Source organism: Crinia signifera, chromosome 5, assembly GCF_055691185.1.
Source record: "Crinia signifera chromosome 5, ASM5569118v1, whole genome shotgun sequence".
NCBI classification, from domain to species: Eukaryota; Metazoa; Chordata; class Amphibia; order Anura; family Myobatrachidae; genus Crinia; species Crinia signifera.
In genome coordinates, this window is record NC_139221.1 from 113,523,778 (window position 1) to 113,549,367 (window position 25,590).

Sequence of the window (25,590 nt, forward strand, 5' to 3'; positions counted from 1 at the left end):
TGGGCCTTAAATTGTTTTAATTCCTAAAGCTGGGTACACACACAAATATTTATCTGTCCAATCTGTCTGGTGGGAACTAAAACCAGGTAATGTACTGTAGCAAATGACCATCAACCCTAAATGCTGGAAAATGGATTGAAATGATTGTTCTAATACATTTGCTGAATCAAATTTGTCTGAATGGCTATTCTCTCCTTTCAAGGGTGAGATTTAATAGAAATCTCCAGTTTTTTTAAAGCGGCAATCATTTACACTGTGAAATCAAACTGGTTTTGCAGTGTAAATGATTGCCGCTTTAAAAAAAACTGGAGATTTCTCACAAAATCTCTCACTTTCTGAATCTCTCATCCTATTAAATCTCACCCCAAATGTTTGGGAGCAAATGGTTAATTATCATATGCTCCTATACATTTCCAGATATTTCCTCCCGCCAGACAGATTAAACAGATTGTGTGCGCACCCAGCTTAACAGGGAATGCATCTTTCAGAAACAAAAATGGGAAATCTGTGTCACCTGTGCCTGACATAGGGCCTGATTCAGTCCCCAGATGCAATCCAGCTTCAGTCGCTATTTCCTGAGCCACACGGCACATGCGTTTTGCAGTAGTGCTGTGGCTCCGGTCGCAGTGCTGTGTTCGCCGCAGTCTGATGGACAGCCTGCAGACGTCTAATGGGGGCATTGGTGGGAACATTGTAAAAACTGAGGCAATTTAAAGTGCAGCTTCACTGACCTCAGCCATGTAGTTATGTTGGCCATTCTGAGCAACTACTTGCTTGTATCTTGTGATGCACAATGTGTCCGCATATGGGCATAATATGTCCAACTCTGCAGGAAGCCCTAAGCTGTATGCAAGTATTGCTTCTGTTTGCTTTTACTTTGATTAGAAAGCATGCTTTGTTATAACTTCTCTATTTTAAATATGAGCCACTAAACCATCACCTAGAGAAGCAGAAAACTATTGCCGGTTTGTGAGGGTGTGAAGCACATATTTACTTAAATCCGTCTGGAATTTCGTGGGATGATCCAGATTCTTCCAGCAGCTGCTTCTCTATTAGGGACTTGGGCAGGGACAGCAGACATTTTATCCTTCCGGAGAGCATGTGTGTGTGTGTGTGACCTATATTATGAGCTGGATGCTTTTTGTATAGTCTACTTACACATATTTTCCTGCCCCCCCCCCCCCCCCCCCCATGTGGACTCCGATTGGGAATGGTGAAGTTGCTAAAAACATGGCGAATGAAGCGGTCCACATACTCACAAATGTGAGAAACATGTTGAATTTTTGTCAACATTTTATTTATTTATTAACAGTTTCTTATATAGCACAGCATATTCCATTGCGCTTTACAATTTTGACCGTTTGGTGTAGACGGAGAGCACGTGTGTGTGTGTGCTAATCTGATGTTTTAGAGTTAACTGTGGATTTTTCAAACGATTTAAATTTATTACCTCAAGATATAAAACTAAACCAGGGTTGCCTACCTGGCCCTCTCCTTCAGGGAGAAAATGCTCTGTTCCTGGACTTCCCTGTGTAATGTATGATTGCCATCACCTGTGGTGAAATGCCTTTCTTATCAATTACCTAGTTGCCCACAGGTGCTGGCAATCATACATTACCAGGGAAGTCCAGGAACAGACCATTTAATCCCTGAAGGAGAGGGTCAGGTAGGCAACCCTGAACTAAATTACAGTAGGAGCATCAGCATGGTCATGCAATATGTGTAACCTTTAATAACTGATAACGGTACTCTTTACCTAGAAGGGCGCCCACGATTTTGATCGTGGGCATAGTGATGAAAAAAAAATTGCGTCGGTCCCATAGGGAACAATGTTAAATGTCCCAATTGACCTAATTTTCCATAGGGAACAATGTTAAATGGCCCACAGAGGCCAAATAGGCACCCTGAAGTGTGAAATGGCCCCCCACGACACCCCACGATCAACGTCAACCCGAAGCGTGGTGAGCGCAGCGAGCCCGCGAGGGGTGGCGGTACGCGTCCTACGACCTTTTCATACCCCCACTATCCACGTCGGCGTGGAGTTGAGGACAGAAAGTGTGGCGAGCGGACGCGGACAGCTGTGAAGCCCGCCAGGGGACGCGTATACCTGTGAAGGTGTCCGCGTCCCCTCGCCACGCTTCGGGCTCGGTGGCTCGCGATGGTCACGATGGGCGCCCTTCTAGGTAAAGAGTACCCTCATAACATATAAAATGGTAAAGGAACATTTGACATTGCAGTCACTACATAAATTATATTACAGGTTGAGTATCCCCTATCCGAAATGCTCGGGACCGCGAGCATTTCGGATAGGGGAATTTTCCGGTTTTTAGAATATTTTTTTGCAGCCATACTTACCTGTCCCCTGATGGTCCCCGGGCGTCCCTCGGCGTCCGCGCAGTCCCCGGGCGTCCACAGCAGGCCTCCGGCATCTTCTCCTGGTCTCCAGCGGTCCCAGGAATGCATTGCGCGAGTGTGCGTGCGCACCGGTGACGTCACCGGCGCACGCGCACACTCGCGCAATGCATTCCTGGGACCGCTGGAGACCCTGGAGAAGATGCCGGAGGCCTGCTGTGGATGCCCGGGGACTTGGTAAGTATGAAAAGAGGGTTAGGGGGTTAAAAAAAAAAATAAAAAAAAAATTCGACTGATTCCAAAAACCACGGTTTTTGGAATAATTCGGATAAAGGATGTCCGGATACCGGATACTCAACCTGTATTATTAGTAGAGGGTTATACTCTCTTACTCTCATATATATATATATATATATATATATACACACATGAAGTGAATGTGAACTATCTGGACCAGGTATTAGAGCGGCAGCAGCAGCAGGATGCTTAGATCTGGTCCAGCTGTTCCCAAAGAGGTGATCAGGTTCTGGCTGATTATTAGCACCTGTGGCTTTTGGTTAAATCTATGTTCAGGGCAGTGGGTAATGGCTCCTGATGGTGGAAGAGCCTACATGTGATAGGCTGGGGTGCGGGCTATGGTAGAGCCATTTTTATCTATAAGCAGTTTGGTGAACTGTGCTGCTGACACCTGTATATGCTGCTGTACTGTAACCCTATGAACCATTCTGGAATACTGTTGCCAGCTACACATAAGAACTCAGACTGCATCTGTGTCCAGTGTATGTGATTCCTTGTCACACATAAACACACATATGTATGGACTTCCCTGGTAATGTATGATTGCCAGCACCTGTGTGGAGCTATGTAATTGATAAGAAAGGTGTTTCACCACAGGTGATGGCAATCATACATTACCAGGGAAGCCCAGGTACAGAGCATTTTCTCCCTGAAGGAGAGGGTCAGGTAGGCAATAGATAGATAGATATAGATACGCACACACAATGGCATATATTCAATGCCGTGGGCGAGCGGTGACTCGCAGTCACCGCTCACCCTGTCAGTATTCAACTGACCCCCCTCATTCGCAAATTCCCCCTCGCTCCGTTTTTTGTGCGAGGGGGAATTTGCGAATGTGCCTCCAAAAACTGCGAGAGCCGAGGCTAATTACAGCGAGTTTGCTGCACTAGCCTCGGCTCTCGCAGTTTAGGGGAATCCTCGCCGTTCTGTGACTGCGAGGATTCCCCCGGAACGTTGCATAGTGCGAGCGGCCGGCGCGGGGGTTAAACTGCGAGGATCACTGGTTTTCTGTGATCCTCGCAGTTTAACCTCCTCGCCGGCCGCTCGCATCGGCATTGAATACTGCACATTGAGCTTGTAATACGTAATGGCAACCCTAAATTTAACATATAATTACACAATACTTATAAGGGAACCACAACTAATGACCATCTCGATCAAACCAGTTGGGCCTGGAAAATACATGTTACATCAATAAAGAATTAATTTACTTGCCTTTTTATACTGTGTTGCAACTTTTAAGGGCCAGATGTATCAAGCTTCAAAAGTGATAAAATGGAGAGTGATAAACAGCCAGCCAATCAGCTCCTACCTGTTATTTTTCAAACCCAGCCTGTGACATGGCAGTTAGGAGCTGATTGGCTGGCTGTTTATCATGGAGGGGATGACCACAGCCCGGCAGCCATCCCTTCCAGTGGCGGGATCCGGCTGCAACCGTGCGGCCGGGCCGTGGCCGTCCCGTGTGAATGGACACAATAGTGTCCATTCACAACTAATGTGTGCGGCACGGCTCCCTGGGCGTGCGGGATTTCACCGTCCGGCAGGAGCCGGAGTGTGTGAAACCAGCCTCAAGGTACCCATACACTGAGGCGATTTGGTCCGATTTCGGACGATTGCAACCAATCGGCCTGTTAAATCGGACCAAATCGCCTCTCCCTGACATGCAGTCGAGTCCGATGCGTGGTCCCGTGCGCATCGGATCCGACTAGGTGGTCGGACCGGACCATTCTGGGGCTGGCCTGAAGCAGGGATGCATGCAATGGCAACGGATCGCATGCGTCCCTGCTTCCGGGAAGGTCCCGACGGCTTGCAGGGGTATCAGGTGTCTGAACAATGCTGCGAGACATTGCAGCAGTGTATGGGCACCTTAAGTCTCGTAATTGAAGAGAAAATATAATAAAAAGCAAATGTCAGTTGAATATATTTAAGTTTAGTATTTATACGATTCTTACGATGAGCGTTTCATTCTTATGATGCTCCTTTTTATTTTTACAGATGTAAAGTATTATTATTAATTAGTTTCACTATTTTATGCTGGTACACAATAGATGATTTGCTGAATGAGTGATTTTCTCACTGATTCCTGCTGTACTCCCAGGCGAATGACATGCATTGACACTGACCACTTTGGTCTCCCCTGCCACTAGATTACTAACCGTACCAGGTTCCACATCCATTGCAAGTTTCCACACATCTGTCGGCTGTGCAAGCTCCAATATGCCAGTAGATTTTTGGCAGCACTAGGCCTTATTGCTCTCCGGGTCCTGGGTGCTTCCGTGATAGTTCTAGTCAGCTGATCGCAATCCAGCCAATCACAGACTAGCCTGACCCAGCCTGTACCACCTGACTTGGTCCAGCCAGTCCCAGCACACCCAGATGCATAAATCCACAGAATTGACCCCTCCAAAATGTCAGTGCTATGTCTAATCTCAGTTCCCACTGAGTTAAGCTGCTCTGAGCTCCTGTACTACTTGCCATAGTAGTGTGTATCCTGAAACAGCGCAGTTCTACCATCCTGCCGCATTGCTGCTGCTGTTTACCCTGTCCTCATTGGGAGAATCTAACCTGTGTTTACTGATTATTTCCAAACCGTAACCTGTTACAGAAAGATGCAGTGTCCTTACTTCTGCCCTTCTGACACCTGACCTGTATTTATACATGTGCAGGCATTCCCACAAGATGCACAGTTCGTTCCAGTTGGATACTGGTTCTGCTCCAAGTAAAGAATTGGCAGAATCCAATCCAGTTTCCCGATTTCAGTCCAATCCTATAGTTCTCATTCTACTAAAGAGTATCTCCAGTTCCTGGTTCACAGTACTAACCAAGAATAAGCCTGGTCAATCTACTGTTCAAGTTATGGGGGTTATTCAGAGCTGATTGCTGCTGTTGGAATTTGCAGAGCCATGCGATCAGACCTGACCTTGATCTTTCTACAAGTCTGTGATCAAAACAGGATGATCGAGGACAGAGCTGACGTCAGGTGCCCTCCCTGAAAACATCGGGACATGCCTGAATTTTTTCAGACACTCCCAGAAAACTGAAGATTACCACCCAAAAACACCAGCTCTCTGTCAATTTGCAAGGGGATTGTGAATAAAAAATTTGCTGATTTTCATTGCTGATTGGCCTTGTGCATTAGGGTGACCAACTCATCCCTTTAATCCGGGACACATATTAATTACACAGGTTCTGTGGCTGGCTTTCACCTGGTTTTAAACTGCCACACCTCAAGACTCCATTTCACCTGGTTTTAAACTGCCACAGAACCTGTGTAATTAATATGTGTCCCAGATTAAAGGGATGAGTTGGTCACCCTATTGTGCATGCTACGATCCTTTCGCATGTCCATTGCTTCATTGATAATCGATAGCCAAGCAAATTCGCACCACAGTGGTCAGCTCTGACTTACCATCTCTACATTGTGTTCCTGGGTGACTGTACTGCACCACCTGTTGTCAGAACCTATACTACAATTCATAATCACACTTCATTACATGAATAAATATTTCCTCAGGCCAGGTTTAATTCACATTCCTGAACATAATACTGACCATATCCAGAGATACCTTTCTGTGACGTCACCTGCCCCCCGCTCCTACTTTCAGTCGTTGGCAATGTAGTCAACATTGAGCTGTGTGCACAGGTGACAGAGGGGCAGGAGCATGCATTGTTAACGATATTGAGCGTATACACAAAACTATATGTAAGGTTTGTGTTGTGTGTGTGTATATATATATATTATCGTTATCAGTATCTTGCATATAACTATTTGTAGCTCAGGTGTACTTAACATTACTGTAGTCTGTTAGTGTCTTCTTTTAGCTGACCTAATTCAACTGAGCTATCAAGGTGCCATAGTGTGGGAACCACTGGTGTAGCTGGAAGATGAATGTATGCAGACAGTCCTGATCACATTTAGATGAACTCTTATCTGGTCTTACACATTTTTGGACCACACATATGGCCTGGTATTGGCATTGGATGTGGTCCGCCTTATGCAGCATTTAGCGCTCAGTCGCTCCTGTGGGTCTTCAATGTATGCACACCCCTGATATCCCACAAGACGCATGCTGAGATGCAGATGCATGGGCAGCAACACCACACACATCTGTTCAAATACATGCATTATACATGCATTATCACCAGCACACAAAGTAAATATCCAGTTACTCACAATATAAAATATTTTAAAACTTTTATTAAGTTTTAAGTTCAATTACTCAAACTCCATTGTACTAAATTTAAACACCCAAGTGTCTATTTTCTGTTACTAGAAAATGGCATTTGCTTTGAAATGGCATCCAGCTAACATCCATTGTCTGGGTATACAACTGATGAGGGTTGTCAGTGGTCTGTTTAAGAACCTTTGAACCTTTGTTGAGCAAGATTAGTAGCAACCCATGAAGGTGGCAACCCAAAAACTTCTTCTGTATATGGAGACTCAATAACCCAAAGATGTTTCTATAGTCTTTTATGATCTTCAGAATATCCCTTCCTCGATTATGCCATCCTTTATAGACCTTCAGAGGGTGGTTAGAGATTTTGTTTGGTTTGGCAGAAGACCTAGATTACATCATGATTATTTTTTGTATAGGAAAAATCTTAGCAGTTGTCTTAAGCTTCTAACGGTTTTACTTGCCAACAAGCTTAAACAGAATTGCTGACTGTATGGGTTCATCCTACTAAATAATGGGTTTTAATAAAGGAGCAGTAAATAGAATTAAAATATCCCTAACTTGAACATTCTACCGTTACTCCTACCTTACAGGTATGGGAAAAAATGAATAGCTTTACCCCTGATCTCTTCAGTTACCACATTCACCACAGACTCTCCTGCACTGAAACATTGTAGCTCTCCAGGAGAAAGCTGATTACAAGTTGTCTGACCCCTTTTATGGACAACAGCCAAGGGATCCCACTACACTCTCTTTACATTATTTATATGACTTTGTTAGTGTTTCTGTCATTATTAGACATTATGATACAATATAAAGTCATCATTAGGTGATAGAGATGTCCTAATATTTTCAGTAAAAGGATTCCATACCTTCCTGATGCATGTTGGTAAAGTGTATATATATGGTAGTACTCCCCCATATTGGTACCCTTTTGGAATAAAATGATACAGTTAGCCAGGGAACTTGTAGCTGAGAATATTTTTATGTGAGCGGTTTGGATTCTGAACATGATTGAATGGCCTGTCTCCAAGTACATTGAGAGTAGGGAGGCCAATCCCAGGCCATTTTTTCAATCCCGGGATTTGGGATTGAAAAATTGTCAATCCCGGGATTCCCGGGATTGGCCTCCTGATATGCCCAATGACAAAAATATATTGCCTCCAACCATGCGGTGGAGGAGCTGTGCGACAGCGTGCGGTGGCCTGCCGTGGAGGAGGCGAGGTGACTCGGCTGGCCAGGGACTCAAGGTGGTGGGTAACTCAATGTCCGAGCAGATGCGGCGCGTGGGAGGCAGTGTGTGGCTGCACAGCATGATGTGATCACTCACATCACGCTGCACAGCCACACAAGCTTGTTGCCAGGCAGCGCAGCGTGATGTTAGAGGTCACGCTGCGTGACCACATAGTGTTCCCACGCCGTTGTGTCTGCTCGTACACGTGTCTGCCCGTCTCCTCCCGGCCCGTTCAGTGCTACACGAGAGAAAGGGATCAAATGCACATGCGCATTTCGATCCCGTAATCCCGGGATTGGAGCCTCCAATTCCGAGATTCAAATCCCGGTCAAAAATGCCCTAAATCCCGGGATCTTGCCGATCCCGATCCCGGGATTGGCATCCCTGATTAAGAGTCAAGGTTTTGCTATTATTTTGGCAGTGAAGCAGGGGTGGTGTGTGTGTGTGTGTGTTTTGGGGGGATGTATGTGTTTGGAGCAGCTTGGGTGTTAAAAAAGAATGTGGGGATAAGTGTGACTGAGTGCTGCTGGGTGAGCAGTGTTGGTAGTGAATGCCAGTGGAGGGTGGCACCAACCACTGTTTTGTCTACGGGCTCATGGTATGAATTTAAGGGCTGATTCAAACCCATTAACTAGGGTCCGAATTCGACTCATCCCTGATGTTTGGTTTTTGCGCATGCGCAAACACCGGGAGCGAACGACTTTGGCAAGTTTCACATATGACAGCAAGGATTCCACCGGAACGTAGAATAGTGTGAGTGGCTGGTGCGGGGGTTAAACGGCGATGGTCACATTTTTTCGGTGATCCCCCGCCGTTTAACCCCATCACCGGCCGCATTGAATACTGCTCTTTGCCGTTCGAGCTGCTTTCAGCTCAAAACCTCCTAGTGTGTATGGCTGGGTGATGAGCGTCGATGCGCACTGGCACTGAGAGGCGCTGTTCCATCAGCTTCCTGGTATCTGATTTTTATGCTTTTTTTTACATTTTATTCAGACATTCTAGGAAAACTTAGTGGGCTCTTTAGTTTAAAATGAGAATGATTACTTAGCACTACATCTCACTGCTCCTGACCTGTGTTTGACATCCATGCAAGGAATTAAACTTACAATATAATGTGTGCTTCACAAGATACAGTCGGTCACCCCAAGCTATTAACCTGAGCCTCGATGTACCGTGCTCAGCACAGGTGGCACCACCAAGAAAAGTATAGGAAGTTAAAAACGTACTAGTAAGATCCTATTCCCCTGCTGTTAGGATAATCTGAGGACAGCGCTCTGTCATGCTTGTTATATAAACTTCTGATATTTGGGAGCATAAAAGTTAAATAATCCCCACCTCCCCTTACACGCACAAAAAAATTAATCTGTATTAATAGTTTTATTAAAAAATGAAAATGGAACGGAACGTGCTGTGCTGTATAAGAAACTGTTAATAAATAATAGTTTTCCTGTGCGTAAGACTCCTACCTGTAACACAGGCATGTCCAAACTATGGCCCTCTAGCTGTGAAACTACACATCCCAGCATGCCTTGCCATAGTTTTGCTATGAGGGAATGCTATGGCAAGGCATGCTGGTATGTATAGTTTCACAACAGCGTTAGGGCCACAGTTTGGACATGCCTGCTGTAACATCAATCCCCTTGGCCATTATTTAATTTAGAGTCATAGGGCCAGATTATCTAAGCTTCAAAAGTGATAAACTAGAGAGTGATAAACAGCCAGCCAATCAGCTCCTACCTGACATTTTTCAAACACAGTCTGTGACATGGCAGGTCGGAGCTGATTGGCTGGCTGTTTATCACTCTGGATTTTATCACTTTTGAAGCTTAGAGAATCTGGCCCATTGTGTTGTGTTTTTGGCTATCTGATAACTATATTGTCTGCGTTTTATGTTTTTTTTTTTCTTTTTGCATTCAGTTATTTGCCAAGCTATATGCAATGCACTATTAGGGGTATAGTTACTAAAGTGTGGGTTTTTAGAAGTGAAGCTATTGCCCATAGAAACCAATCAATTTCTACTTCTCATTTAACTTGAATGATAATAGCCTGAATATGATAGGTTGCTATGGGCAACGGCTCAATTTCTAATATACCCCGAGGTGTCCATCATTGACTATACAAAATTGTGTGAGATGCTGAGAATATGATTTGTAAATGGAAATGCTGGAATGGGCGACACACAATACAGAACGAGTGCTCTAGGCAATTTAGATATTAATATTTATAGATGGACTGTAAAATGTGTTTAGTGCATACTCTTTATCCTGTTTGATTGAACCATGCAAGCCCAAACAGGTTAATGGAGTGCTGAGTATTGTGAGACATAAATACTATATATAATAAGGGAATGAATGGACTCTAAGCTGTTGTGCTTGGAATGCTCTCTGCTATGCCATTCTCATATTTGTGCTTTTTATAGCTCCATTCAACAGAAGGCATTTAACCATGAATTTCCTAAAGCATCTCCCTGTGGCTACCTCACCATCTCCTGCTCTATCCTCTCTATTTTATAATCTGTCTGTTCTGACTCATATTTCTGCTGCCAGACTCAATAGTCAAGCTGTGCCACAAGCCTTCCAGAATTCTTTCTAAACTATGTGATTAGTCAAAGCCATTTTTATTGCTTTCACAATATGTGCTGCTTCTTTTTGAAAATCAAATTTGCTTTGTGTTAACCAAGTTACAGTAAGCAAGAGGAAAACGGCAGTTGTATGATGGCCCAACAGTCGGGATTCCGTTGGTCAATATACTGACATCGGAATCTCGAGCACCAGTACACAGACAGTCCAAATTGCCCATGGACTTAGTCAAAATCGCCAATTGGCATCGCTAAAATCGGCTTAAGCAAAATTGCTTTGCCTGCCTGCCATGTGTACACCCCCTTAACACTGCAACAAATTTACATATTTTTTTTCCAGGCAATTTATGCCTTTGAGCGCCAAGTGAATTTTTTTTAATGCTTTTACAAATTTTTGCATTGGATCCTTATCGTACCAAAACACCTCCCAATCTGCGCAAAAACAGACAATGCATCGTATGAGCCGTCTAAATTGTACATTTGAACCTGAAATTATTCTGTTGTGTCACGGTTAAAGGTTGTGATGGGGTCGTGTGGTGTTCAGGGACTGGAGACGAGGCAGCAGCAGTAGGGTTAAAACGAGCGGGTTTAATAAATGATGTCATACAGGGACTCAAATACTTCTTTGAGAAAAAGACAGGCAAAATAATAGTAAATAGCAAGGATAAATGTCCAGATAACAATAATGAGGAATATCCAGATAACAATGAGGAGGAATTCCAGATTACAATGATAAGGAATATCCAGATAACAATGAGGAGGAATTCCAGATTACAATGATGAGGAATATCCAGATAACAATGAGGAGGAATGTCCAGATTACAATGATGAGGAATGTCCTGATAAAGAAGTGGAGAGCTGGCAACAATAGTGGATCCGGTGACTGAAAGAATTATGAGGAATGGCTGAGACCTGAGGATGCTGGAAATTGATTCTTGAAAGTTCCAGGAGCGGGACCAGAGTTTAGGAATCCAGGAGGTAGCACCCAAGAGTACCAGAGAGAAGCTGGTGACCAGCGTGACTGGAAGGAAGCGATGGGGTCTATGGCCAATAGCAAGCTGACGGACACAGCGGGAAATAGCAAGGGCACAATGAGCCAGGAAGTGCACAGCACAGAAGACTTTTTGCACTGAGCTACCTAGGCAGATCCCCTATATGCATAGAGGGTGGCTGCCATTGGCTGTCACAGTGAAACAGGTGAGAATACCTGACCTAGCCCAATCCCCTGTTTGCCCTCAAGTAAGATGGCGGCGCTGGTCTCCCGGCATCTATAGCCTAGAGCGGGACCACGCTGCAGATTCCCATGCTGCCCTCCAACACTGCTGGACCTCTGCCTGCCGCCTCACCTGACATGGAGGCCAACACACGCCAGCCGGCGGTGGACACGGACGGATGAGTACAGTACCCGGCGTGTGACACTGTTGTATGGCCACCTTAAGACTCCTGCAGGTGAAATGATAGGACCATGGTCAAGAAGTGGGACTGATGGCGGGGAGGTGAATAACAGCCTGAAGTATTTCTGTATGAGTGTTCACTCTTTAAGATCAAAATGATATTGTGCATTAATAACCTCCTTCAGGGCAGGATTTACTAACAATAAAATGTGGTCAGACCTCCTAAAACAGTTTTGTTAGGTTTGCCACAATCCCCAAGCAAAACTTACTGCAGCTTGTATCCAATATGTCAGGTCCCCCGGCCGCCGCCAGTTCTGCAGAGCATTGCGCTGCGTGCATTACTCACCTGCACGGGCGCTGTACTCCTGGCGGTGCTACACCCGTCACTCTGCGCTTCCCCGACTTGGTGTCACTGGCAGGGACAGGGGTATGTCCTCTGGGGGTCCGGCTGTTCCCGCGGTCGGCTCCTGGGACGGGCGCCGCCATCTTGCTTGTGGCATTAGGCAGAAGGGGGCAGGGTCTGATATAACCTCTGATTGGAGGTTGGGCCTGTGACATCACTGCCTGGAGGAATAAAAGGCTGGTCCCCCTATTCTCCAATGCTGCTGCTACTTCTGCTTTCTGCTCAGTGTCCTGCTGACAGCCAGTGAGAGTGTACACAGCTCCAGGTCTCTCTGAGTCCTGTTCGCAATCAGAAGCATCTCGTTATCCTTTCAAGTGCCTCCTGAGTTCTGTTTATCTTCCAAGTGTCTCCTGAGTTCTGTTAACCCTCCGAGTGTCTCCTGAGTTCTGTTAACCCTCCGAGTGCCTTCTGAGTTCAGTTCACGTTTCAAGTGTCTCCTAAGTTCTATTATTATTTCAAGCGTCTCCTGAGTACAGCTATATCCATCTGTTCCAGCAAGCGTCCTAATCTCCATGGAGGCTCCTGATTGGAGGGCCGCGACCTGCTGGGTGGACGCAGCTAAGTCCAAATCCCCTTGCGGGGGTTCTGGTGAAAACCGCCACTCAGTTAGACTCCGCGCCTCTGATTAGGAGTATAGCCAAACTCCCTGGAGACTCCTATGAGACGCCAGTATATTCGACCAGCAGTTCTTTCTCCACCATTGGCATCCGTGTCAGAATCCACGCCCCCAGTGGATCCACAACAATCCGTTGTGACACAATAACTAACACCATGAGTAGAAGGCACTGCCTGTAGAGGCCTACGGGCTTCTTTACACACAGTTCTCCCGTAGCTTACACATGCAAAGATTGATGGCTGAGAATGCACCATATTATTCCCGGGTCATAAACCTGGATTTTCTTTGTATTACTAGGCTTCATTTTTCATGCATACTGCATTAATAAATGAGGCTATACATGCTTTGAGTGACTTTTTTATAAACTATCCTACCGTAATTTAATTTTTTTTCACTGTCACATCTTTCTGACAACTCCTGGCCAACATTGCTGTGTGACCATATTGTATAGCCCACCAAGAACCTTTCCAATCTGGTGGACCACTTTGCAATAGGTACTGTAGCATCTATATTTCTGTATTAGTGCCTATTTACCTTTGTTTGTCTTTTATTGTTCCATACTATTACTTTTTCTTATTGTAAAGTGCAACGGAATATACTGCTCTATATAAGAAACTTATTAAATAACTAATGGGATACATATGGATGACCGCATTTGGGATAAAGACCGATTCTTCTGCTTTTATTTCCGCATCTAGCATCCTCCTATGTTTGTGTACTCAGTAATGACCTAGAGAAACTTGAGATGACTCAGAAGCATTCTATCTTTATTAGTAAACTGAGAGTAGACTAGTTGGTGGTGTTGTACTATTGGGTAGGACCATGTAATATCCAGATAGACAGACAGACAGACAGACAGACAGACAGACAGTAGGTCAACATCAGATGGTTGTCAGGTTCAAAAGGTTGACCATCAAATGGTGAATGTGGTCAAACAGTCCACATATATAATGATCAACATATGGATTTTCATTAATTATTGGGTAGGGCACTTGGAGGGTAGGGCTGCTGAAGAGAACATTAGAGTTAAGGCCCCCATACACTATGCGATTTTGGGATGATTTCATTCGATTTCGGCAGCTCTACATAAAACACTTGTACTCACATATAAAGCTATTAACCATACTGCACCAGCATATATCTCTTTACTTATCACAAAATATCACCCAACTTGCTCTCTCCGCTCTGCACAAGATCTGCGTCTCTCTTCTGCATGGATCACTAGCTCCCATTCACTGTTACAGGACTTACATCAGGCTGCTCCCACCCAATGGAATGACCTTCCACGCACAATAAGACTCTCCACTAGCCTCCAAACTTTTAAGCGTTCCCTGAAAACTCACCTCTTCAGGCAAGCCTATCATATTTAAGTTCTACACGCATAACCCTCTGAGGCACTTATGTATTATATAGCTTCCCTTCTGGACTTCTAACTTGGTGGGACTGCGATGCTATTACTGGTGCCTGTCCTTGTGTTTCCCTCCTATGTCCCTATAGATTGTAAGCTTGCAGCAGGGCTCTCCTACCTCTAAAGTCTGTCTGTTGTTACCCAGTTTGTTTTCTCTTTGTCTACTATTGTATATAAGAAACTGTAAATAAAAAAATAAATATTGCCCAATTCCAATCTATTAATACATTATACATTTCTGATTGTCATTACTAATTTAAGGAATATTTTGGAGCACCCCTAATATGCAGCCTATAGGGAACTCTATGGGTATCTCCAATACTGATAATTATATACAGAATAACAAAAATACAGTAGAAAAATGCCACCGTGCCCGAAGTGTGGCGAGCGGACGCGGATTACTGCGCTCGCCACACTATATAAAATCAACCTCATGCGTAGTGGATAGTGGGGTTATGAACAGGTAAAAAATCGCATCGGCCGATATATCGGCCGCCGTGAAACTAAACAAGTACCAAAAGCGCTTGGTCAGTGATCTTGAAAAATGTATGATTCATTACTTTATTGAGGCTGGTACAGGCAGTATCAATCAGTAGACAATGTGGATACATAGAGAAGCATATTACAGTATCAGGAGTCACTGTCAGACAGGCTCCGATCAGGCAGCAAATTTGCGCTGGCAGGCTGGAGGCAGCTTATTGGCTCTTGGTGGCAAGGGCTTGTTTGCTTGCCTTTGGCAGAGCAGCAGCAACAGAGCCCAGGCACTGTGTCACTCACACTGGGCCCGGGCTGTGTGGTAGCATCATAGTGGCAGGCACTGGCAGCAACAGGACTCCCTTCTTCTCCCCCCAAGTCAGTAATTATGGCTACCAAACCAGAGTCCTGACTTTGTGCCCTGGCCAGGAATCTGACAGAGGGGTAGATTTATTAAGCTCGGTGAAGTGATAAAGTGTCTGAGTGTTATCACTGGCCAATCAGCTCCTACCTGGCATTTTTCAAACCAACCTGTAACTTCACAGTTAGGAGCTGATTGTCCGGTGATAAAAAGCAGACACTTTATCACTTCACGGAGCTTAATAAATCTGCCCCTGAGTCACTGTCCCCTTTTGCTCATCTCCACAGCTGTCTGGGCTGGCTACCTCTGTGATATGAGAGAGACTGAGTGATAGCCACACACACACACACTATACCTCCACCAAGCAGACTGTCACACATGGGGCGGTATTTAATGAGCCTGATTCGCCAGGTTTTTATGGCGAATTTGTGCTGTTTGGCGAATTTCTGTCAAAAACGGTGAATCACCCTATTCAATGACCACATGGCGAATACATTTCTAGGTTTTTTTCACCATGATTCACCGAGTAGCAATCGCTATCTTTTTATGGTGAAGTGGAATGTGAACTTTTAAAATAAAGTGTTTTGTTTTTTACAATTGGTGTCAAAAAATCAGGAATTTTATTCTGAGGAGGGGCATGCTATTTTTATTCATGTGCTGTAAGCACATGAATATATATTTAATTTTAAAAATAATATTTTTTATTTTTTATTTTTTTTTTACACAGCATCCAGCAGGTGGCGCCAGAGCGGAGCCGCTCATTACATATTCATATATTCACTGCACGATCATTTTGATCGTGTGTAGTGAATATACGCTTGCCTGCTGGCACCCCCGGGGGGGCAGCCTGTGCTGCCTGGCACCCGGGGAGCACACCTAACCCCCCACAAAGGTCTGGGCTAGGCAGAGAGACTACCATCTCTCTGCCTGGCACCGTCCTGAGGCTCCCTGCGGCAATCGCCGCAGGAGCTCATATTCGCCAGTCAGGGGCTCGCTGCCCCTGACACGTTGAATACCGGAGCCCGCCGGCTCCGGAACGTGGCGAATGTGCAGCGAATCCAAAAAAGGATTCGCTGCACCTCGCAGGTATTCACATTGAATACCGCCCATGGTGTCTTGGGAAACGGTCATCTGTCAGACCACACTTAGGTCGACAGTCATTAGGTCGACTCCGGAAGGTCAACTGGCCCCAAGGTCAACAGGGTTAAAGGTCGACATGGGCCAAGGTCGACATGACTTAAGGTCGACATGGGCCAAGGTCGACATGTGTTTAGGTCGACAGTCATTAGGTCGACATGAGGTTTTCACTGTTTTTTGAGCCGACATGTGCCGACGGGCGTTATTTCATGCCCTACCATCCACTAGGGCATGGTGGGAGAATAAAATAGTGTGCCCGAAGCATAGCGAGTGATGCGAGGGGCTGCGGTTTAACTCCAACTGTGTCCATGTCGACTGTAAACGGGTAAAAAAACAGTGAAAAACTCATGTCGACCTAATGACTGTCGACCTAAATCCATGTCAACCTTGGCCCATGTCGACCTTAAGTCATGTCGACCTTGACCCATGTCAACCTTTAACCCTGTCAACCTTGGGGCCAGTCGACCTTCCGGAGTCGACCTAATGACCAGTGGCGTAACTAGATACATGTGGGCCCCACAGCAAAAGTTTGTAAGGGCCCCTATTTATCACCTAAAGCTGAACAATTTATACAGCACATGATACTTTGACAGGCAAAGTGGGCCCCTCTCAGCTCTGGGCCCCATAGCAGCTGCACCCCCTGCACCTATGGTAGTTACGCCTTTGCTAATGACTGTAGACCTAAATCTGGTCTGACAGATGTACCGATTCCGGTGTGTTGGGCGCACTGGCTGAGTGATAGATAGTCCTCTTCTGCCTGACCCCTTGATGGCTAACCTTGACACTCCAGCTGTTGTTGAACTACACATCCCAGCATGCTTTGCTTCAGTTTTGCTATTTGGCCATGCTAATCCTGATGTAGAGCATGCTGGGATGTGTAGTTCAACAACAGCAGGAGTGTCAAGGTTAGCCAGGAAGGGCCTAAGCATTGGTATGACTGCCATGGGGCTGCAAAGCATGACTTCTGATTTAACGTTACACTGAGCACAGCCGGGGCCAGCTGGCAGCACCTGAGTTTCAGTATAAAAATATATTAAAAATGCACATGCGCTGACTCATCTTGAAATCCCAGGATTGGAAGCTCGAATTCTGTGATTAAAATCTTGAACCTTTTAGACCACAATCCCGGGATCCTGCAATTGGACTCTCTAGTCGAAATAAAACTGGTTATACCATTAAACAATTAAAGTTCAATAAAAGTCTAATTTTTACAGACTCTCTTTCGATAAACATTCTTCAAAATCTCTGATCTAGAATATACTCCCCATGGTATCGGTATTGGAGCGAGGCACCAGGAAGCCATGTGAAGGTATGCGTTACACTAATTAGGGGTTGACATTGACACCAAAAAAATTTGAAAAACTCATGTCAACCATTTTAAGTGTTGACCTTTTCCCTGTCGGTCAATGTTGACCTTTTGGTGTTGACTATTGACTTAGACATTGTCTTTCTGTGAGCTGATCTGCACCCAGTTTCACTTCCATGACCCAGACACTGTGACATTATAACCATATATGTTGTTCCAGTGTGCATATAGAAGCAGCTTATAGCTTTTCCCTTTCAAGCAAATTCACTGCGTGATCTTCAGGATGATTGAATCCGCTATCCTGATGAAGTACCGTTTATTCAGAAATCAGATTAATTAAATGTTTTTTTAAAACATTTGAATAAAAATGTAGCTGGTTTTTCACATATACAAAACAAATGCCAATACTAGAGGAAGTTGGATAATGCAGCATATAAATCCGTTTTTAATTAAAGCAGGAACACACTGCCACCAATATTCAATCCCTACAAGCTGTCGGATACCCGACTTTCCTAGTAGATGGATTTACTCTGTTCTCAGTACTTGCTTGTCTGTGTGCCATGATTTTTCTGCCTTGCTGATTAACTGTTTAGTTGATTAATAGGGCTGAATTCTGAAAAAAAAAAAATTGTATAACCTAATTGTACATAGTACAGGTTGAGTATCCCGTATCCGAGTATCCGTTATCCGAATTATTCCGAAAACCATACATTCCAGAAAGTGAAAAAAAAATATTTTTTTTGCTAAAAACTCACTGGGGACATTTGTAACAGCACTACTGGTGACATGATATGTAACTGGCACTATATATGTGCAAGAAAATTATTGCTTGGCATTCAAATTCAGTGCCTGAGATAGTACACAAATTTTGTTTCATGTTTTGAAACCTTGCTTTTTGAACAAATAAAATATATTTGTGTGTATTTTATGTGGTAATAAAATATATTTGTGTGTATTTTATGTGTTTATACAGCATACATGCAAGATACTTCAAAATACATCATTGAAATATTAAAATATTCCAAAATATGGAATAATCCGTTATCCAAAATTCTCCTGGTCCCGAGCATTTTGGATACGGGATACTCAACCTGTATTAATTAATAATATTGTATAAATGTAATTGTGGAGGCCTTTAGGTACTTGTGTATTATCACGGCGCCCACGATGTTGATCTTAGTACATCGCATGCGATATAACCGCATGCGATCCGATTTTTAATAGTACAAGCACTCTGATGGGTGCTTTCAATGTTAAATGCACCCCCATTGTCAACGCTACCCCCACTATCAATGCCAACCCGAAGCGTGGCGAGCGCAGCAGTACGCGTCCTCTGACCTTTTCATACCCCCACTATACATGTCAGTGTGGAGTTGATTCTATATAGTGTGGCAAGCCCCGCGAGGGGACGCGGTTGACTTTACATGTATTCCGCGTCCCCTTTGCGGGGCACGCTGCGCTCGCCACTCTTCGGGCTCGGTGGCTCGCTGCGCTCGCCACACTATCTAAGATCAACTCCCTGCTGACGTGGATAGTGGAGATATGAAAAGGTTGAAGGACGCGTACCGCCGGCCCTTGCGAGCTCGCTGCGCTCGCCACGCTTCGGGTTGTCGTTCATAGTGGGGGTCGTGTTTAACATTCTGGGGGCATTTAACATTATGCACCCATCAGGGTGCTTGTACAATTAAAAATCGCATGCGATCGCATCGCATGCCATTTGCTGGCATGTGATGCGATATTTAATTTTACATTTTGCCTTTTTCACGTGAAAATCGCATTGCATACCATCGCATACCCTATTTAGTGGTATGCGATGCGATGGGTGCCGTGATAATACACACGTACCAGCCTTTATTTAGATATGGTCAGTTTAAAACATTTTTCTGACCTCAAACACCAGCATGTGATTAATTAACCAAGTAGAAATACCTTGGCACACAGACAGGTAATTCAGTCTTCAAACAAGTCCCATTAGAACAGAGATGTGTTGACCTTACCTATAAAAACCGTAAACCCATCTAGCAGGAGGGTTGTGTGTCTGACAGCTTGTAGTGAAGTAATATTGCCATTGGATTGTTCTTGCTTTAAACTTGGAATAATATGTTGCGTTAGCCACCTCCCTGGCATGAGGTTTGCCTTATAGATGTGAAAACCCAGCTACATTATTCATGAAATGCTTTTTTATATGTCCGTGTGAAGTTTGAAATGATCTAGTAGTTATTATTTCTGGATAAACATATTTCACCAGGATGGCGGTTTTATCCCTCTCTGAGGTGTCTCTGAAGATTATTATATGGAAGGGTTCTAATCATTTTTTTTTTATAGCTCCTTAGACATCTGTAATTCAACATCTGTAGTTTGACAACCCCATCCACACAACTGCTGCCACCACTATACCCCTTGCAGACAGCATAGGCCTCTACGCTGCCATTGGTCTTGGGAAAGGTCTCCCAGCAACAGACGTGATGTAATACATTGCGATACTGCTGGAGCCAGCACAGGGGCAATGGCTGGGGCATTATGAAGGGGTCCCTCGTTGACCGCTACTCCTATAATCTACCTAGGGGACACTGTTTGTTAGATTCTTGTGTTAAAATAGTCGTCTAACACTCTGTATGTAACTACAGTCATAACTATACCATTAATGACTATGTTACAGTAATAGAAGTAGCTGTGATTTTCAATCAAACACAATTATGATCTGAAGTGACCTCTGGGCTTGTGGTGCTTTGTTAGAGCTTCTCATCCGCTGGCTCAGCCAGTGTTCAGTACTGGAACAATGGAATTCTTGTGTGACTCTCACTCAGTGTTGCAGGTCATATTATGAGATTTTCCTCTCAGACTGCTGCTTTAAAAAAAAAAAAGTGTTTTTCTCTCCTCCACAGCTCCAAATGCTATTCATAAGATCTCTGGGCGCTTTCCAAATCTGTAACCGATTTTACATAGAAACATAGAATGTGACGGCAGATAAGAACCACTTGGCCCATCTAGTCTTCCCCTTTTTTAAACATGTTACCTCAAACTATATTTAGTCCTTATTTCTTTGTAACAATATCAATATGCTTATCCCAAGCATTTTTAACTTGCTCTACTTTATTTGCCTCTACCACCTCTGATGGGAGGCTATTCCACGTATCCACTACCCTTTCTGTGAAGTAATTTTTCCTCAAATTTCCCCTGATTCTTCCTCCCTCTTTCTGATTCCATATTTCAGGTAATTATTGTGTGCGTCCAGTTTCAGATGGCTTTGTCCTTGGATGAACACATGTGCCATTTACAATTAAATTAATCCACTAAACCTCTATGCCTCAATTGTTATATGTTTCACTGACTATTTATATTATATATAAAAGAAAAAACAGATGACAAAGTCCTGCGCTGAAAGTTCCAAAAAAAAGAATATTTTTTTCCTTTTTAAACGGTTCTCTTCACGTGAATCCTCAAAGATATTCCCCACTATTTAGCATGTAAAAGAAGGATACAATAGAATGTGGTTACTGTTTTTTGTCAAAACAACGAAACTTATTTAGGAAGTTTTCACTACTAGATGCTTACCTGTAGAGCATGAAATAAAGCCTATAAAGGTATCTTTCTTTCACCCTTGAAGGTAGATGTCACCTGTGTTGTCAACAAAGGACCCGGAAATCTCCAAAAAGTACACCACAGTGCAGATATGTGTATACGTGCTTACATTTATCTTACATGTCACAAAATGCAGATAAACATATAAAGGTGTCTTTCAATCCAATAAAGATGATAGGCAGAACATCAAAAGAATAGGATACTGATGCTCACATAAGATTACATTAGCACCATCTTAAACACACGCATAAAGGTTTCTTTCCTTTTCGATCCCCTTTCCAATGTAACAAGAAGGAAAAAGAATCCAATGGTGCGGTACCAAAAATGTATTGATTCATAACAGTTAAAATACATAAAAGAGCAGGATACATTTATACCTCAGATCAGGTGAATCAAAAACAGTCCAGCTCACAAGATGTTAAATAGGATGAACCTGGGTATCCAGCTGTAAAAGTTCCTCTCACCGTCAAAGAAGTCAAAAAAGGATCCTCCTCACACTCACTCCTCCAACATTTCGAAGTTAATGAACTTCTTTTTCAAGGAAAATGTTCTTTAACTTCGAAACATGTTGGAGGAGTGAGTGTGAGGAGTGTGAGGAGGATCCTTTTTTGACTTCTTTGACGGTGAGAGCTGTCGCTGCTCGCCCACAGCATTGAATACCTGCCAGTGTTTCCCCTGGCCGCAGCCCATTCCCTGTGTCATCCCGTGGCCTAGTCGGCATCCCACGCTGATTTCATGCTGATCCCTCGCTGCATGGGTGCCGCCATGACATCTGTGGTCAGCTGACAGGCTGCTCTAATCGCACTGACTGTGATCTCTGACCTGTACACCTGGTCACTTAATCAAGGCGTATACAGGAACTTTCTGGTTTGATTGATGCTACGGCTTGCAGCCAATCACATACAAGCAAGGGGGATATAAGCAATGCTCCCTGCATTCCAAATTGCCTTAAACAACTGTTCTGTTCCCTGTGTGCTTGTCTCCAGTGTCAGAGTTCCTAGGCTCCAGACTATTCTGCACTCCAGTGTTCTCTCCACCTGTGACCTGCTGCTGCTACTATAGACTTGCTTGCTGGTTAACCCTCCATCTGCCAGATTCCCTTCCAGCTAATTCCATCTCCGCGGTTGAGTCGCATCTAACCATCACCAGCAGAGGTCACTACTTGTTCCCAGACCAGCTACCCCTCACCGGCTCCCAAGTATAGTGGACAAGTGGAATAGCCTCCCATCAGAGGTGGTAGAGGCTAAGACAGTATTGCAATTTAAACATGCATGGGATAAACATACGGATACCCTTACAAATAAGTAAGGATCAAATAGGGTTTGAGGTAACAATATGATTTAAAATGGGGCAGACTAGATGGGCTGAATGGTTCTTATCTGCCTTCATATTCAATGTTTTTAATATGATATAATAAAGACTATAATTTGGACTTGCATGTGGGTGTATACCCCTAATAAGCACATGCTCTGGTGCTCTCTGAAATGCCTAAGCTGCTATCACTCTGTAAAATATAAACTATGTTTTCTCTACTTCTATGCGGTTCACAGAATGTTGGTGTCAGCACCGGAGAGTTCTGTGTTCCCGGCTGTGACTGGGGTGGGCACTGGAAACTAGGTGGTTTGATGAAGCGTGAAAACATACACTGGTACACTCTTCCTTGCTCCCACTTTTGTGCAGTGGTACTATGTTGGCTATTTTCCAGTACTCTGGAATTACTTCTGTAGCAACTGACTGAATAAATCTATCAATGGTGCTCTAAGCTCCCCTTTCCGCTTTATAAGTATTCTTGGATGTATCATATCTGGCCCCATTAGTTTATAAACTTTTAGTTTTTGGAGTTTGGTTAGGACCTTCTCTGTAAATTGTATACATTTCATTTTTCTGAATATTCCTGCACTTTAACTGTGGCCCCTTCCCCTCTCTTTCAGTAGTGAATATTGAGCAAATATAACTATTATGATGATCTGCTATTACAGTGTCTTTCCTCAACAAGACTCCCAGTCTTAGGGCCTTATTCTGGTTGGTGCGGCCGGGCCGTACGCGTACGTCCCGGGGTTTTTCATGATCTGCGCATGCGTACATTCGCTAATGCGCAGGCGCGAACACTCCACAACGCTTACGGACGGGTCTCTCCGTGCGAAAAAACCTGTACGCGAGAGTACGGGCATTGGGGGCGGCATAGGGGCGTGTTGAGGGGAGCGGCCGAAATAATGAGGGAAAATGGGCGTAAATATGGGCGTACACGGGGGTGTGCACCAAAAATGAGCGGTGCTACTACCGCACGATCGCCTAAAGCACCGTTCATTTCGGACACAAAACAGGCGGCCGCCAACCGCCAGCTCAGACCACCCCTACAGATACCGCATGCCTGCGTGCGCCTGGGTTTGCTAATTTACGCTGATTACTACTCAAACACATACACCTGAATGTAATAAGCAATGCTGCAGTCTATTAAGTCCAAACCATGATTTCACTACCTGCAAGCCACACACAGCACTCAAACACATTGGAAGCTTATCTTTCTATACTTCTCGACATTTAAAGGTTTGTTTAATTTAAGGTAAGAATCTTTTTAAGACCTGCTTATATATGCTAAGGTAGGTATTTGTTAAACAGTTAGACACATTCACTACGTGCTTTCATAGACTTTACACAGTAGCACACTCAATCTACACAAGTCGACATGTGTCAACGTGTTCACTCTAATACAAACATAGGTTTTGTATTTATGATACAATAACATAAACCACATCTAACACCTACAAAGGATGTTTCAGCAATGTTTTAAGCCCATGCCCACTATTTTGCACATTAATTAATTCAATCAATTAATTAATTTTCATAATTCTAGTTGAAAGGCAAGATTTGCAGGTCCATATATGTGAAGGGTATGCCAGCGTGCACGGACGTACGCTCACTCTCACGAGCGGTGACATAAGCCGAGTTTTCTATTGAAAACAATAGGGACCCGTCCGTGCAAGCTGGCGTACGCTCAGATAGCCGCAAGAAGTCGGTGGGAAGACGGACGAGAGACGTCCGTAAACGGTGGCGTACGCTCTGTTGTACGCCAGTTGTCGGAGTGTAAGGGCTGGTCCGTCCGTGTACGTTGGCGTACGCTCAATTGTACGCCACTCCCCTTCGACGTTGTTTCTGCCCGTACGTATGCGGCTGAGTTGTGGGTGGACTTAACCCCAACGGCCGCGTACGGAGAGCGTACGCTAATAGTGAACGTACGCACGTTTGGCAGAATAACCTCCATAATTTTTAGCCATTTCATTTACTCCTTTCACTTATATACCTAAAAAAAAAGTTTTGCCTCCTTTACCCACTGACTGGGCCATTTTGTCCTCAGCTTATGACTTTACACATCTACTGTAATTACCTTCTTAGGGCGAGATGTAAATGGCACCATATTGCACATGTCACATCTGCGATTTTCTCATGAAATTCGCACATGTAATAGGGTGTGACTTTTTAAGAACAAGCCAGAAATGACTTGTGTTTTCTTGCGATTTTTTTGTGACTTATTTTTCAAATTGCACCCTAAACATTACCAACAATCACCAGAATAATAGACCTGGTTCTGGCAAGCAAAGTTTCCTAGAATTATACACATATCATTGAGATCTGTGCATAATTCTTTCTGTAAAATAGTCTGTCTCCCATTACGAAAAAGTTCGACATTTCCATTACAACAAAATCACCAGAAACGCAAGTGATTTTCTGGCTTGGTCTTAAAACTGCACATGTGACATTTTTTTTAAGCTGTCTATTACATTAGTGATTTTGTTTTCTTCTTTGATAAAATATCTGGATGCGATTTTTTTTTTTAATGGGTTGTGGCAAAAGGTGCGAGATTTATCACAAATCGCACAATATTACATATGCGTTTAGCGGTAAACATGCGATTTTGGCCTTTTTTGTCCCCCCCAAAAAATCGCACAGTATTACGTCAACCCTAGTCTACTTCTGTTGCAAGAAAATACATCTCTCCATCTTCATTGTTTTTGCATCTGCTTATACTGGTTGAGTATCCCTTATCCAAAATACTCGGGGTCAGGAGAATTTTGGATAACGGATTATTCCGTATTTCGGAATATTTTAATATTTCAATGATGTATCTTGAGGTATCTTGCATTTATGTTGTACATATACATCAAACACTTGATATAAACACAAATATATTTTATTTGTGCATAAAACAAGGTTTCAAAACGTGATACAAAGTTTGTGTACAATCTCATGCCCCTTTCCCACTGCAGGCTTTACA

General features: G+C 43.9%; 1 protein-coding gene across 5 annotated transcripts in view; it reads left to right on the forward strand.

The window, feature by feature from the left end:
• Nucleotides 1-25,590, forward strand: part of KIF13A (kinesin family member 13A) — a 217,877-nt gene that overhangs the window by 71,583 nt on the left and 120,704 nt on the right. The window lies entirely within an intron of this gene.